We start from the raw sequence: 16,941 nt of genomic DNA on the forward strand, positions 1-16,941 counted from the left end.
AAAGAATCACACGTCAAGCTTAAATAGTTATGACGAAAAACACATTTCAAAAAGTGCACTACTTCAGACATTGAATTGGCATGTGCTGATGCAGTACAGCGTTATGTATGTCCTAATGAATGTACATATCATTCTACACATCAATTAGAATGATATTGGCGAAGATATTGATAAAGAACAAACCGGTTAGGGTTAGTAAGAAAAAACTACAAATTGGCGCCACATTTGTAGTTCACAACTTTTACGGTTTCTGTAACATAAGAATGTATCTGTTACATCAATTATTTAATAGAATCCGACAATGTTTACGACATTCAAATGAAAGTAACATTGCGCAAGAATAATTTATGAATAGTTTAAAAATGTAATCAGAAAATTCAGAAACATAGTCTATTACGTCACGGGCATTGCGACGCACATAACCAAAACAAACTCTGACCGAACGACCCAACCGAAGACGTGGCCAAACGCTGTGACCACGCAGATATATATATATATATATATATATGTATATACGTGCATGTTCAAAATTCTCCCACTCTTTCAGACCTGCCTGCAGAAGTTTCATTTTTTTCATCTAATTTTAATAATACGGTGTTGCTAATAGTACCGTTAAGAGTATGTCACTTACAACTGGCCTGTTCAGGATGGGACAACCCCCATTTCAATAGGAACATTTCCAAGTTTGCAGCTTAACACACAAGGGCTATGCATTATTCTCCCCAAAAGATGTCATGGGTCATAATTGGGTCAGCATAATAAAATACAATAATCACTTCAATCATGCTGTGTCCATACTTTTGATGATTCATTGCAAGTGCCTCTAGATTCTAGGCAACATTTTTCAACTAACCTGTTTCATCTGCAGCTGATGGGAGTCAGTTCTTGTACTCAAGTACAAGTAAAGTAGCCCTCTCGAAAACTACGAGAGTAAAGTAGTAACTGGTCAAAGTACTCAGTACTAGGTAAGCATTTGTACATCTCATACATACATAAGTAATTGTTGACTTAAAAGCCCATGACTAATGTACTGATGTAGCTCCATCAGGATGCAAATGATTACTTGAAGACAAGGATAACCTGTTTTAGTTTTTTATTAACTAAACTAATAAGCACACGAGCACAGTACATTACAGTTTAACAATGTTTAAATCTGAAATCAGCAGGTGAAACAATAAATCGTTCTCCCCGCCAATGGTTCTGTAAAAAGCAGAGGGATGGGGCTGGAGAAATGTAACCATAGTTTAAACCATGTTTCCAGGCTATAGTCCATTGATGTCAATCTCATTCCAATGAGAGCCTAGTGTCTGCTGGTTTTAGTTTTTTCCTTTCAATTAAGACCTAGACAACCAGGTGAGGGGAGTTCCTTACTAATTAGTGACCTTAATTCATCAATCAAGGGAGGAGCGAAAACCTGCAGACACTCGGCTCACCCGTGGAATGAGTTTCACACATGCTAGTGTATGTTTACATTTACTTTGTTTACACACATTGGAGTAAATATATATATATATATATATATATTTTGAGATCTGATGGGGTACGGCAGTTGAACTATGTTCATGAGGCATTTATAAATTATATTCTTCAAGAATCCAAAAGTGGATGTAGCAACTGCAGACTGGCCATTTAAAGGGGTGCATCGGACCTGGTCATGTAACCGGGCAAAAGCAGTAACAGACGAGCGCCCTTCTCAAATCTGTGTCACATGATCACATTGTCAACAAGGAAGAAACATAAGTTTATTTTCCATAAAATGTTCAAACTATTTTTCCTTTGGAAGGCAGATAAAGCACATATGCAAAACAAATGGAATCACTTTTCACCCAGTGCAAACTGCACCCACCCAAACGAACACCTTCAGTCTGTGATAGATTCCTCGTCATCAGAGCTGTAGTGGATGCTGTCATAGATGTCATCTAGGTCCTCTTCCAGGAGGTCATCTATGAAGTTATTTTCTAGGAGGGAGGTGTCTTGGCCCATAGCTTTGCTGTATATCAGTTTGACAGAGTCCTGGTGTCTTCTGAGGCTGCTGACTCTCCTCTGAAGCATGGAGAAGAGACCTCTGCTCCCAGCTTCCGACTGATTCAATTGCCAGCCTAACACCAACAATCGTAATGTGTAGGGTAAATACAATGAAGTATTCCTTAAATACAATAGCAGTTACAGGTTGCCAACATCAATTGTACATATTAATGAAAGTTCCCCTACTTTGCCTGCTTAGGTCAGGTGCCACATGTGAAGCAAGGTCTTGCACATTCTCCGATTCCCTCTTTAGGCTTTCCCAGTGCTGCTTGACTTCCTTTAGGACAATTAACTCCTCCTCCTTCAGCTGTCTCAGGAGCATCACCCGGTCAAAGGCTATTTTCTTTGTGAGTAGGTCAGCTGTAAATTCATAAGAATGCAATGTGGATTTGTAACTTTAATGGCAGTGCTGTCTGTATTTGCGCAACTGAACAAACACAGATAGCAAAACAGAAACATAGTTATTGTGACACACAAACATACTACTTACTTTGTCCATGCAGCTCCCAAGGTCATGCATGAAGGTCTGGGGAAAGGATCTCATCTGCAGATGGTATTGCTGAATCTGGTACAAGGGTGTTGTACTCCATGGCAGCTGTCAATTTGGCCTTTTCTTCAAATATCTTTCTGTGCAGATGGTATCTTTTCTTGCATCCATCTGCCATCAATACAAGGAGAATGGAATTATTTGTTACATTTCATGACTTTGAAATGAAAGAGAAATGAAGTGTGTGCAATTCAATATTCATGAAGTTTAACAAACCTGTCTGACGGTAGAGGTTCTGTTTGGTTAAGTATGGCCAAAAGTTGCAGATCACATCCGTACACATGAATTGTATGTTCCTGCTGCCAGACAATTCCTTCTGCAAGAACAGTGGGTACGCAAAGATCTCTCTACGCATCATGTTGAGGCTCCTCAGAAGTATTCGTGGCGGCAAACAGCAACTGTGAGTCCCTCTTCATCAGGTTTGTCTTTTGTTTTCCTTGACGACTCTTTAGCTGCTGTCCACTGGGATGCTCCACATACCCCTTTTCCATAACCCTAGACAAGGAAGTAGAAGAGTATAGGTTTACATTTTTTGTGGGGGGGGGGAGTGTTAACGGGACAGTGGTAAGGTTTTTAAAATCTAGCTGAGGGCGCTGAGCTACCCCCCTGTGTTTGCTACAATGGAGATCAGAAGTTGGAAATTGACTGTAAAAAACAAGCACTTGTAAAGTGTGTTGCATTTCTGAACAGAGGGAGTGGTGTAACGACCCTGGACTTGAAGAGAGAGGATTACCATCTCTCCAAAATGATGTTTTTATTGGAATAGTGTATAACGAGTCTGCCTTTAAGTCAGATGGCCCGAGGCCAGTCCTATTTCACAGATTAGAAGATACACAGGAAACATACATGTTTAGTCTTTGTATGGACATAGTTCAAAGTCAGACACATCCTCATCCTTGCAAATAAATACGCCATCAAAGAATCCTTTGTCATCAGTCCTTGAAAGGATGCATGAAATACATTAAATATATGACATATGAAATAGCAAATCAACCTCAGTAACTGATTGGGGGACACATAACAATGTTGATAATTCAATTCATTTCATTACAAACTCAAAAACATTTAAGATAATAATTAGCTCAACTGTATTTGAAAACTTTCACACTGGACAAAGAAAAGACAAACCTTGTTTGGATTGTTTAAATGATAGAGTACGGTGTTATTTGATCAATTACGAATAGTTTTACATACCCTTTTTTGAATCGATACAGCTTCTTGTTCCCATCTACAAACACTGCAAGCATTCCGGGGGAACAGATCGCAGACTTGATCAATTACAGAGCGGCAGTACATCCACTCAAAGAAGCTTTTTTGAAAAGTGTCCCCACAGATCATTCTGTTCTGGTAAGGGAAAAATACATATGGGAAATATATGAAATAAGTTACAACAATACTATAAACAAAACGTACTATAATTCACTATGGCTGACTGGATTTGAGTTAAAGCAGGGCCAGTGCATAGTGTTGCCAGCAAAGCAGGTGAAAGCCAACGCAAAATTAGGACGAGTACTTATGTTGTGAAGAGCAGGAAATATTGGATGCAAGAGGGGCACAGATAAGGGGCATGGTAGGACAGTGGTGTAGGAGGCTAACACATACTGTAGCAAGAGACCTGCAGTTTTAGCATAGTTGTAGTACTGGAAATACATTTTGTTACAACGCTTTGTGTAACATAACTAACATATTGTTAACCTGAAGTCATACATTGGTAAAGCTGAGTATAATTGATTGTTACCCTGCCAAAGAAATCAGTTCGCTGCTCCAAAATCCGCATAAACACCAGCCGGGACATTCCTGGGGCTGACACTTTCAGCTCCTCAAAAGAGCTTCTCAGATCTCTGGTAAATGGTGTCACAGTTGACAGTGGCAGGCCAGTACCTATTCTTTATCAGATCTGCCAAGTTTGCTGTCCAGGTGCTGAGACAGGTTGTGCAGGTCAGCACAGGCACTGTGACATTGTAGCGACCTTGAGGAAAAAAATGTAGTCTGAATTAATGTTGTTTTACATTGCATTGCTACATCACTGTTTGGTTCTTGTAGATATTGCACATACCATTTATTCCTACGAGGATTATATGTTTCCCAGGGCCAACAAGGATGGTGCTTGTCAGGCAACCACATATCACCTCTGGTACGTCCAATGGTAAGAAACAATCTAGGGACAATATTTTATACAACAATAAACAAGAATACATTTGAACTTTGATGTAATACATTCAACCGCCAAAAAATATAAAACACACCCTGTTCGTGAAGTGCATATTTGCCATCACTGTGGAGAGATATGGCTGTGGTTGGAGGAAGGGGTGTGTAGAATCCCTCGATCATGGACTCTGTTGTGCAGGGGGAACTTTGCATGTGTAGAGACATCGCAGTCTTCACAGTAAAGCTGTTTCGGCAGACAGTCTCTACATCGCAGAATAGCCCTTTTCACATTGCATGACTGACAGATCTTCTGAGAAGCATTCTCTGCAGCCAGCAGTGAATCTACGATCTCAGGCCTGGACTCCCTCCACCTATCCTGTGAGAGTTCCTTCCTCACATTCCAATTGTATGATGCATCAGGCACAGCAGGATTTGCACACTCAGGGTCTTCTAAGTCAGCTAGGAGGATGTTAATTTCTCGTTGAAGTATTGCTTTTTTGAAAACACAATAAAAATGGGAAAATTATTAAATAAAAAATATATATAATGACTCTATTAAAATGCACATAGGGATGTAAGTAGGTGAAAGCAAATATATCTCTGCACAATCTATGGTGTGACAAGCCAAAAACTCTGATTCTACAGTAAATTCAATTACAGGGCAGACCAAAATATTGAGTAAAGTCTAAATTGGAATATCAAACAATAGAACTTGATCCCATCGTCGAATAGAAATCCTGAATGTTCTTAAAACAGCAAAAACACACTGAGTGTACAAAAAATTATCTTTCCCTGACAAACTGACCAGGTGAAAACTATGATCCCTTATTGATGTCACCTGCTAAATCCATTTCAGTGTACATAAAGAGGAGGAGACAGATTAAAGGAGGATGTTTAAGCCTTGAGACAATTGAGACATGGATTGTGTATGTCTGCCATTCAGAGGATGACTGGGCAAGACAAAATATTTAAGTGCCTTTGAACGGGGTATGGTAGTAGGTGCCAGGTCCAACGGTTTGTGTCAAAAACTGCAACGCTGCTGGGTTTTTCACGATCAACATTTTCCTGTGTATATCATGAATGGTCCACAACCCAAAGGACATCCAGCCAACTTGACACAACTGTGTGAAGCATTTGAGTCAACATGGGCCGGCATCCCTGTGGAATGCTTTCGACACCTTGTAGAGTCCATGCCCTGACGAATTGAGGCTGTTCTGAGGGCAAAAGGGAGTGCAACTCAATATTAGGAATATTTTGTACACTCAGTGTATTTTGACTACAGAGTAAACTCTCCTTACATTTTAGTCATTTTAGCAGACGCTCTTATCCAGAGCGACTTACAGTAGTGAATGCATACATTTCATTTCATACATTTTTTTTTTTCTTTTTATTTCTCCGCACTGGCCCCCCGTGGGAATCGAACCCACAACCCTGGAGTTGCAAACACCATGCTCTACCAACTGAGCCACAGGGAAGACCAAAGGCAAATGCTTCCAGCTTCCACAATTACAGACAGTGGTTGCAAAAGGAACGACACTGTGTAAACCTTACAATAGTGGATTTGAATGAATTCAACTAAGATTAATTCCATAATGTGGAATGGCAGATTGCTTCATATTAAAGGAAATGTGCAGGAGAAATCTCTGCCAGGATGTTGTTATTACACTCTCCTACAGAAGAATTTGGACAGTGATGCTAAAATGTTGAATTAGTCTCTATACTCCAGCATTTTGAATTGCATTGTCGAGAAGCAACCTGCAAGCAAGCATTTCGTTGGATGGTGTTACCATCAGTATCCTGTACATACGACTAATAAAACTTGCAACTAGCCCCACCATTTGACGATGTCATAAGTATTTAGACACATTTCATGTATGTATTAAAGTTGTCAAATGTTTAGTATTTGGGCCCATATTCCTAGAACACAATGACTACATTAAGCTTGTGAATCTACAAACTTGTACAGCTTGTTTGGTTGTGTTTCAGATTATATTGTGCCCAATAGGAACTGAATGGTGAATAATGTGTCATTATGTAGTCACTTTTATTGTAAGTAAGAATAGAAGATCTTGATGTAGTCATTGTGTGCAAGGAATATGGGACCAAATACTACACATTTGACAACTTTAACCCACTAAGTGATATGTGTCCAAATACTTGACATCTTCAAATGGGGGGAGGGGGTGGACTAGACATATAAAGTGCTTTCATTTCCAAACGGTAAATCAGAAAAGTCTGAAAATGCCCTGAAATAAAAGGTGACATTCTGTACTGTAACCTCATATCAAACATTTGATCTCAAATCTGAAATTCAGGAGACTTGAGCCACATTTAAAAATGTTGCATCACTGTCAAAATAAAGATGTAGTGCTGTATAATTCAGTAACACCAAGATGACCCCAATTTTGAAAGTAAAACAATTTAAACATATCTATTTCTTCATAAATGTTTAAACTGGAGTGGATTCCAATCCACTGGTCCTTGTCTCTAAAATAAGATCTGCAAAAAAGGAAAGGATTAGACTTAAAGGGGCATTCAGAAGTTGATAAAGCCATTTTTGGACTTATATTAATGATATATACCATTGATTCTAGAAGATTAGAACTTATTAATGCCTCATGAGTTTAATTCAACTGTTGTAACCCATCAGAGCCCAAACTATAAGCTTGTTTTAGTCAATGTTTGCAAACAAAGTAAATGTAAAAAAAACACTGTATAGCCTTAAAACATGGTTAAAACTATTATTTTAATAACATTGATGGTAAGTTATTGCATCCATAGCTCTGTCAATAAATTGAAAGTGGTTACATTTCGCCAACCCCATCACTCAGCTTTTAACCAAAACAGGGGAGGGGAGTGTGCTTTGTTATTGTTTCAACTACCGATTACAGATTTAATAAAAATACAATAAATGAATTACAAGGCCACTGAATAACAAGGAATTGTAAAGATTAATATAGTCAATCGCTCATCAATACCTGATTCTTCCTCCTCAGTGACTGGCCCAAAATGTTGCACTAGTCTGGCTCTTGATGTACTGGCCCTTGGAGCTGAAATAAATGATAATAAAAAGGTTTTGAATTCAAAAGATTTGCTGGAGTTCTGGCTCTCCTTTCGTTAAATATGTATTTTCATCAGAGACAGACAACAGTTAGAGACAGGGAAAAGTGGGATCAGACCTGCATGTAATGTATTATGTGCTGTGGGTAGATAGTACTAGACAGGCCTATGGCACGGCAACAAACGTTTGATATGCTATGATACAGCATGTTTGAAAGGAAAAAGTCACATCAGGGACGAATAAAATTAAACACCTAGACGGGATGAAATTTACCAAGAGAAGTGGATGTAGTTGCCTTCCTGGTTTGAGGAACAATCTGTCCTCTCTCATCCCTTTGTCTCCATCTGAACCTAATCCCTTGTTTGTCTTTTTCTTCTTATTTTCCTAAAAAGTAAATTTCAAATATCATGGCTGGCCCACTAATAAAGGTCTCCCACAAGCACGGCTGGCCCACTAATAAAAGTCTCCCACAAGCACGGCTGGCCCACTAATAAAAGTCTCCCACAAGCATGGCTGGCCCACTAATAAAAGTCTCCCACAAGCATGGCTGGCCCACTAATAAAGGTCTCCCACAAGCATGGCTGGCCCACTAATAAAAGTCTCCCACAAGCATGGCTGGCCCACTAATAAAGGTCTCCCACAAGCACGGCTGGCCCACTAATAAAGGTCTCCCACAAGCACGGCTGGCCCACTAATAAAAGTCTCCCACAAGCACGGCTGGCCCACTAATAAAAGTCTCCCACAAGCATGGCTGGCCCACTAATAAAAGTCTCCCACAAGCATGGCTGGCCCACTAATAAAGGTCTCCCACAAGCATGGCTGGCCCACTAATAAAAGTCTCCCACAAGCATGGCTGGCCCACTAATAAAGGTCTCCCACAAGCACGGCTGGCCCACTAATAAAGGTCTCCCACAAGCACGGCTGGCCCACTAATAAAAGTCTCCCACAAGCACGGCTGGCCCACTAATAAAAGTCTCCCACAAGCATGGCTGGCCCACTAATAAAAGTCTCCCACAAGCATGGCTGGCCCACTAATAAAGGTCTCCCACAAGCATGGCTGGCCCACTAATAAAAGTCTCCCACAAGCATGGCTGGCCCACTAATAAAGGTCTCCCACAAGCACGGCTGGCCCACTAATAAAAGTCTCCCACAAGCACGGCTGGCCCACTAATAAAAGTCTCCCACAAGCATGGCTGGCCCACTAATAAAAGTCTCCCACAAGCATGGCTGGCCCACTAATAAAGGTCTCCCACAAGCATGGCTGGCCCACTAATAAAAGTCTCCCACAAGCATGGCTGGCCCACTAATAAAGGTCTCCCACAAGCACGGCTGGCCCACTAATAAAGGTCTCCCACAAGCACGGCTGGCCCACTAATAAAAGTCTCCCACAAGCACGGCTGGCCCACTAATAAAAGTCTCCCACAAGCATGGCTGGCCCACTAATAAAAGTCTCCCACAAGCATGGCTGGCCCACTAATAAAGGTCTCCCACAAGCATGGCTGGCCCACTAATAAAAGTCTCCCACAAGCATGGCTGGCCCACTAATAAAGGTCTCCCACAAGCACGGCTGGCCCACTAATAAAGGTCTCCCACAAGCACGGCTGGCCCACTAATAAAAGTCTCCCACAAGCACGGCTGGCCCACTAATAAAAGTCTCCCACAAGCATGGCTGGCCCACTAATAAAAGTCTCCCACAAGCATGGCTGGCCCACTAATAAAGGTCTCCCACAAGCATGGCTGGCCCACTAATAAAAGTCTCCCACAAGCATGGCTGGCCCACTAATAAAGGTCTCCCACAAGCACAACTGGCCCACTAATAAAAGTCTCCCACAAGCATGGCTGGCCCACTAATAAAGGTCTCCCACAAGCATGGCTGGCCCACTAATAAAGGTCTCCCACAAGCACGGCTGGCCCACTAATAAAGGTCTCCCACAAGCACGGCTGGCCCACTAATAAAGGTCTCTCACAAGCATGGCTGGCCCACTAATAAAAGTCTCCCACAAGCATGGCTGGCCCACTAATAAAGGTCTCCCACAAGCATGGCTGGCCCACTAATAAAGGTCTCCCACAAGCACAACTGGACCACTAATAAAGGTCTCCCACAAGCACGGCTGGCCCACTAATAAAGGTCTCCCACAAGCATGGCTGGCCCACTAATAAAGGTCTCCCACAAGCATGGCTGGCCCACTAATAAAGGTCTCCCACAAGCATGGCTGGCCCACTAATAAAAGTCTCCCACAAGCATGGCTGGCCCACTAATAAAGGTCTCCCACAAGCATGGCTGGCCCACTAATAAAGGTCTCCCACAAGCATGGCTGGCCCACTAATAAAGGTCTCCCACAAGCATGGCTGGCCCACTAATAAAGGTCTCCCACAAGCATGGCTGGCCCACTAATATGGAGCACAAGCAATACTTTTATTTTCACATAAGGTGAAGTGATTTGTCAGCTGAGGAAAGGCACCTGCAGTAGACCCACGTTCTGGCTCACTCACACAGCTAACATGTGTAGAAGTTCACAAGGATCCTAACAAGTGCACCCTTGTGCCTAATGGTCAATGGGCAATATCATTGATGCCCGTGTTCAGGTCATATCACAGAGTCTACGTTTAAATTCACATTTGTGCCATGTGGGGTCTACTTTGACAAACAAAAAGCAATGATAAATCATAACGATGTGGTGCTGGGGTTGTGTTGTGAATATTTGTGCACGTATGGGAGGGGTTACATTACCTGTTCTGGGTTGAGCTCCTCAGCCAGCCTTTTTGCCTCATTAATGGCCTCGTCCAGTTGGGCTTGTGGGTCCTCTTGGTTGAGCTCCTCAGCAAGGCGTTCTACCTTTTTAATAGCCTCATACAGTTGGTCTTGGGGGTCCTCAGAGGCCATACCATCTCAAAAGAAACAGAGAGACAACTTCCAATCCTAACACATTCCTTCACTTAGTAACCTCCCGTCTATGAGAAAAGCTGCATGTCATTGATAGCATGTGTTTTACTATGTCCTGCACGTCACTAAAGGTCTTCATCCTCTTCCACACACAGACTGACTGATCTACAAATCACTTTGCATAACAAATACATATTTATTATTATTACTTGCACATCAGTCAGTGTGTCACCATTTACCAACAATGCACTATTAGTCTGTCACTTTCTTTTTCATGTTGTTCTATGATGTGTGCAACTCCAGTCCGTAAAGGCTACAGTGTCTACAGGTTTCGATCAATTTAGATTATTGAGTAGTTAGGACCTCCTCTCACCTGATTGTCTGTCTTATCAGGATTTCATCAATTCCTTTATGTCCCTCCTAGGGTTCCTCTTAGGGTCCCTCTCTCCTTCTTCCAAGGAGATGTCACAAGATGAATACAGATTGAGTGGCAATGTGCATTTCTTTGAAGATGCAAAGAGGAAAAAGGGGAATATATAGCCTAATGTATAGGTGGCTAAAATAATAAGTGAGAATGATATCCAAATATATGCAAGTAATGCAACAAAAATATCCACACATTCTATGTTGTGTATGCAACATAGAATGTAACCTTCCTTACTGGTTTAACACGTTTTTTAAATCAAACCCTTTAACAAACACGAAAACAAATGTGTATGTTTTCTGTATTTCTGACAAGGGACGAACTGGCGACCTACCTGTTATCTGTCCAGGGTCCAGACATCTGGTGTGGGCGAAAAATCTATAAACAAATGTCACATGACCGGATGAGGTAACCATTCTTGTTCTTCTTGTAACTTTCCGGTAGGCTAGAAGCTTTCCGGTGTTTTGCTGCTCGTCACAGGTCGACGCAGGTATTGCACTTGATTTATCGTTCTCATAACCTTAGGTGCAGCCAAGTTGAAATCGAAAGTTTTCTAGCTATTTCGCACTGACGGTAATTTGAACACAAGAAAGTTTCTAGTGAAAAGTTGCTTACACTCAGAGCCATGTATTTACACTCAGCCAGCTCATAGTACAATTCCACCCTAACCTTTGTACGGGTTAACGTTTTGTTCATTTTGGTTGGCCAACAAAATGTACATTTACAATGACAACATACATTTCCCAAAATGTTATACGAAAAAAAAAAACTGTTTTGGTATTGATGGACAATGGCAAGGCTGCTATTGTATTTTCAGTTACATTCTGGTCAATAAAAATGGTTTACACGTTTGTTTTTCACTGAATGTGAGGTTGGGCTGAACCCGGACGACGATTTGCCAATTGTGCGCCGCTCTATGGGTCTCCCATTTAGAGCTGTGAAGTGAAGACCATGAGCTCTGACGTCAGATATTGCATGTTACTGTAGAGTTACTTCGTTCCAATTTAAGCACCCATCAGTGTCCTAATCTGCCATTTTCAACCCGTACGAGTGTAAAGGGTTAACTCTAAAATCTGTAAAGGGTTACATTTATCCTATAGATCTACATAACCTATTCCACATTTTTTAAGTGAAAAAAATGTTTTTAAAACATTTCCCAAATTACTAAGAAATACAAATAGAGGTTGTATTGATTGAGTATGTCTTCACACCACAGAGTTAATACTTGGTGGAAGCACCTTTGACAGCCATTACAGCTGTGAATACTTTTTTATAAGATTCTACCAACCTTGCACAATTCTGAAAGAAATACATTTTTATAGAAAGTTAGCAAAAATAGATAAGATCTTGCTACCATGGAAAGGAAACTACCTGTCTATTTGAAGAAAAAAAATCACTTTGATTAACTCTTTAGTCATATCCCAGTTTAACTACAGTGCCTTCAGAAAATATCCCCTTGACTTATTCCACATTTTGTTTGGTTACAGCCTTATTCTAAAATGTATTAAAAGGTTTTTTTCCCCTCATCAATCTAAACACAATACCCCATAATGACAAAGCAAAAACATGTTTTTAGAAATGTTTGCTAATATATTAAAAATCAAAAAATGAAATATAACATTTACATGAGTATTCAGACCCTTTACTCAGTACTTTGTTGAAGCTCCTTTGACAGCAATTACAGCCTTGAGTCTTCTTGGGTATGACGCTACAAGCTTGGCACACCTGTATCTGGGGAGTTTCTCCCTATCACGGAGGCTCTCTGCACTGCCAAAGCTGAATCGCTCCCTTTCTCATCCTCCTAGATCTACAGTGCCTTCGGAAAGTATTCAGAACCCTTGACTTTTTTCAACAATTTGTTAGGTTACAGCATTATTCTAAAATTGATTAAATAGTTTTCCCCCCTCATCAATATACACACAATATCCCATAATAACAAAGCAAAAACAGGTTGTTAGGATTTTTTGCTAATTTTAAAAGTATTCAGACCCTTTATTCTGTACTTTGTTGAAGCACCTATGGCAGCAACTACAGCCTCGAGTCTTCTTGGGTATGACGCTATAAGCTTGGCACGCCTGTATTTCTCCCATTCTTCTCTGCATGTCCTCTCAAGCTCTGCACAGCTATTTTCAGGTCTATCCAGAGATGTTCTATCAGGTTTAAGTCCGGGCTCTGGCTGGGCTACTCAAGGACATTCAGAGACTTGTCCCGAAGCCACTCTTGTCTTGGCTGTGTGCTTAGGGTTGTTGTTCTGTTGGAAGGTGAACCTTCGACCCCAGTCTGAGAGCTCTGGACCAGGTTTTTATCAAGGATCTTTCTGTACTCTGTTCATCTTTGCCTCAATCCTGACTAGTCTCCCAGTCACCGCCGCTGAAACACATCCCAACAGCATGATTCTACCACCATCATGCTTCACCGCCAGGTTTCGTCCAGACGTGACGCTTGGCATTCAGGCCAAAGAGTTCAATCTTGGTTCCATCAGACCAGAGAATCTTCTCGTCATCTGAGAGTCTTTAGGTACCTTTTAGCAAACTCCAAACAGGCTGTTATGTGCCTTTTACTGAGGAGTGGCTTCTGTCTGGCCTGATTGGTGGAGTGCTGAAGAGATGGTTGTCCTTCTGGAAGGTTATCCCATCTCCACAGAGGAACTCTAGAGCTCTGTCAGAGTGACCATTGGGTTCTTGGTCACCTACCTGACCAAGGCCCTTCTCCCCCGATTGGTCACTTAGTCCGGGCGGCCAGCTCTAGAAAGAGTCTTGGTGGTTCCCAACGTCACTGTGTTCTTGGGGACCTTCAATGCTGCAGAAATGTTTTGGTACCCTTCCCCAGATCTGTGCCTCAACACAATCCTGTCTCGGAGCTCTACGGACAATTCCTTTGACCTCATTGCTTGGTTTTTGCTCTGATATGCACTGTCAACTGTGGGACCTTATATAGACAGGTGTGCGCCAAATCATGTTCAATCAATTGAATTTACCACAGGTGGACTCCAAGTTGTAGAAACCTCTCAAGGATGATCAAGCTCAACGGCGACAAGACTGAGCTACTCTTCCTCCTGGAGAAGTCCTGCCCACTCAAAGACCTCTCCATCACAGTTGACAACTCCAAAGTGTGACCCTCCCACAGTGCAAAGAACCTTGGCATGACCCTGGACAACACCCTGTCGTTCTCTGCAAACATCAAAACAGTGACTCGCTCCTGCAGGTTCATGCTGTAAGACATCCGAAGAGCACGACCCTACCTCACACAGGAAGCGATGCAGGTCCTAATCCGTCTGCACTACTGCAACTCACTGTTGGCTGGGCTCTCCGCTTGTGCCATCAAACCCCTGCCTTCAAACTCTCCCGAAAGGGGGAGTAGCAGTGGTCAAGTGTTTTCCAGCGTGAGTACTGTGTTGATAGAACTTCGGTAGTGTTTTCCTCAAATTTGCTTTGTTAAAATCCCCATCTACAATAAATGTGGCCTCAGGATATGTGGTTTCCAGTTTGCATAAAGTCCAGTGTAGTTCCTTGAGGGCCGTCGTGGTATCGGCTTGAGGGGAAATATACATGGCTGTAACTATAACCGAAGAGAATTCTCTTGGGAGGTAATACGGTCGGCATTTGATTGTGAGGTATTCTAGGTCGGGTGAACAAAAGGACTTGAGTTTCTGTACGTTATCACAATCACACCATGAGTAGTTGATCATGAAACATACACCACCACCTTTCTTCTTCCCGGAGAGTTCTTTATTCCTGTCTGTGTGATGTACTAAGAACCTAACTGGCTGTATGGACGGGGACAGTATATCCGGAGAGAACCATGATTCTGTGAAACAGTATGTTACAGTCCCTAATGTCTCTCTGGAAGGAGATTCTCGCCCTGAGCTCGTCTACTATATTGTCCAGAGACTGAACATTAGCGAGTAATATACTTGGATGCGGTGGATGGTTTGCACGCCTCCTGAGTCGGAATAGAAGTCAACTCTGAAAACCTTTTCTCCACTGGCGGCATCTTTCCAGCTGTATGTAATAACACAAAAAACGTTCGGGACTAATAACAAGAAATAACACACAAAAAAACAAAATACAGCAAAGTTGTTTAGGAGCTAGAAGCAGAGCTACCATGTCTGTTGGCGCCATCTTCCGACCATGGTGCTTACCTACAGAACAGCAAGAGGAACTCCCCTCCCTACTTTTAGGCTATGTCATAGGCTATGCAATTGTCCAGGCCCTGTGTGTCCACAGGCACTCTCATTTGTTGACTTCTGCAACCGTAAAAGCCTTGGGTTCATGTATGTTAACATCAGAAGCCTCCTCCCTAAGTTTGCTTTATTCACTGCTTTAGCACATTCTGCCAACCCTAATGTCCTAGCCGTGTCTGAACCCTGGCTTAGGAAGGCCACCAAAAATTCTGAAACTTCCTCCCCAATTACATTTTCCGTCAAGACAGAACTGCTAAAGGGGGCAGAATTGCAATCTACTGTAGAGATAGCCTGCAGAGTTCTGTCATACTATCCAGGTCTATGCCCAAACAGTTCGAGCTTCTACTTTTAAAGATCCATCTCTCCAGAAATAAGTCCCTCACTGTTGCCGCTTGTTATACACCCCCCTCAGCTCTCAGCTGTGCCCTGGACACCATATGTGAATTGATTGCCCCCATCTATCGTCAGAGTTTGTACTGCTTGGTGACCTAAATTGGGATATACTCTTCAAAAGGGGGGACACTCTAGACCCAAACTGTTACAGACCTATATCCATCCTGCCCTGCCTTTCTAAAGTCTTCGAAAGCCAAGTGAACAAAATTTCGAATCCCACCGTACCTTCTCCGCTAAACAATCTGGTTTCCAAGCTGGTCACGGGTGCACCTCAGCCACGCTCAAGGTCCTAAACGATATCATAACTTCCATTGATAAAAGACAGTACTGTGCAGCCGTCTTCATCGACCTAGCCAAGGTTTTCAACTCTGTCAGTCACTGTATTCTTATCGGCAGACTCAACAGTCTTGTTTTCTCTAATGACTGCCTCGCCTGGTTCACTAACTACTTCTCAGATAGAGTTCAGTGTGTCAAATCAGAGGGCCTGTTGTCCGGACCTCTGGCAGTCTCTATGGGGGTGCCACAGGGTTCAATTCTCAGGCCGACTCTTTTCTCTGTATATATCAATGATGTCGCTCTTGCTGCGGATGATTCTTTGATCCACCTCTACGCAGAAGACACCATTCTGTATACATCTGGCCCTTCTTTGTAGAAAAGGTTCTACAGCTGCAACATCGAGAGCATCCTGTCCGGTTGCATCACTGCCTGGTACGGCAATTGCTCGGCCTCCGACCGCAAGGCACTTCAGAGGGTAGTGTGTATGGCCCAGTACATCACTGGGGCAAAGCTGCCTGCCATCCAGGACTTCTACACCAGGCGGTGTCAGAGGAAGGCCCTGAAAATTGTCAAAGACCCCAGCCACCCCAGTCATAGACTGTTCTCTCTACTACCGCATGGCAAGCGGTACCGGAGTGCCAAGTCTAGGACAAAAAGGCTTCTCAACAGTTTTTACCCCCAAGCCATAAGACTCCTGAACAGGTAACCAAATGGTTACCCGGACTATTTGCATTGTGTGCCCCCCACCCCTCTTTTTACGCTGCTGCTACTCTCTGTTTATCATATATGCATAGTCACTTTAACTATACATTCATGTACATACTACCTCAATTGGGCCGACCAACCAGTGCTCCCGCACATTGGCTAACCGGGCTATCTGCATTGTGTCCCACCACCCGCCAACCCCTCTTTTTACGCTACTGCTACTCTCTGTTCATCATATATGCAGTCACTTTAACCATACCCACATGTACATACTACCTCAATAAGCCTGACTAAC

General features: G+C 42.5%; 2 long non-coding RNA genes across 3 annotated transcripts; both read right to left on the reverse strand.

Annotated features, from left to right (window-relative positions):
* Positions 1–1,817: 1,817 nt before the first annotated feature.
* Positions 1,818–5,226, reverse strand: LOC123726646 (uncharacterized). Its single transcript, XR_006758716.2, has 8 exons — positions 4,819–5,226; positions 4,629–4,730; positions 4,311–4,541; positions 3,767–3,911; positions 2,789–3,067; positions 2,516–2,683; positions 2,212–2,385; positions 1,818–2,099 (listed from the first exon to the last, which is right to left on the reverse strand). It is a non-coding gene; the product is annotated as an uncharacterized LOC123726646 (long non-coding RNA).
* Positions 5,227–6,937: 1,711 nt separating this feature from the next.
* Positions 6,938–11,637, reverse strand: LOC145860320 (uncharacterized). Of its 2 annotated transcripts, none has more exons than XR_014380296.1 (6): positions 11,424–11,637; positions 11,039–11,116; positions 10,513–10,670; positions 8,055–8,165; positions 7,699–7,770; positions 6,938–7,219 (listed from the first exon to the last, which is right to left on the reverse strand). It is a non-coding gene; the product is annotated as an uncharacterized LOC145860320 (long non-coding RNA). The 2 variants fall into 2 exon arrangements; XR_014380295.1 differs by having other exon boundaries at positions 11,039–11,168; positions 11,424–11,557.
* Positions 11,638–16,941: the final 5,304 nt, after the last annotated feature.

This window comes from Salmo salar, chromosome 14, assembly GCF_965601325.2.
Source record: "Salmo salar chromosome 14, fSalSal1, whole genome shotgun sequence".
Classification (NCBI taxonomy): domain Eukaryota; kingdom Metazoa; phylum Chordata; class Actinopteri; order Salmoniformes; family Salmonidae; genus Salmo; species Salmo salar.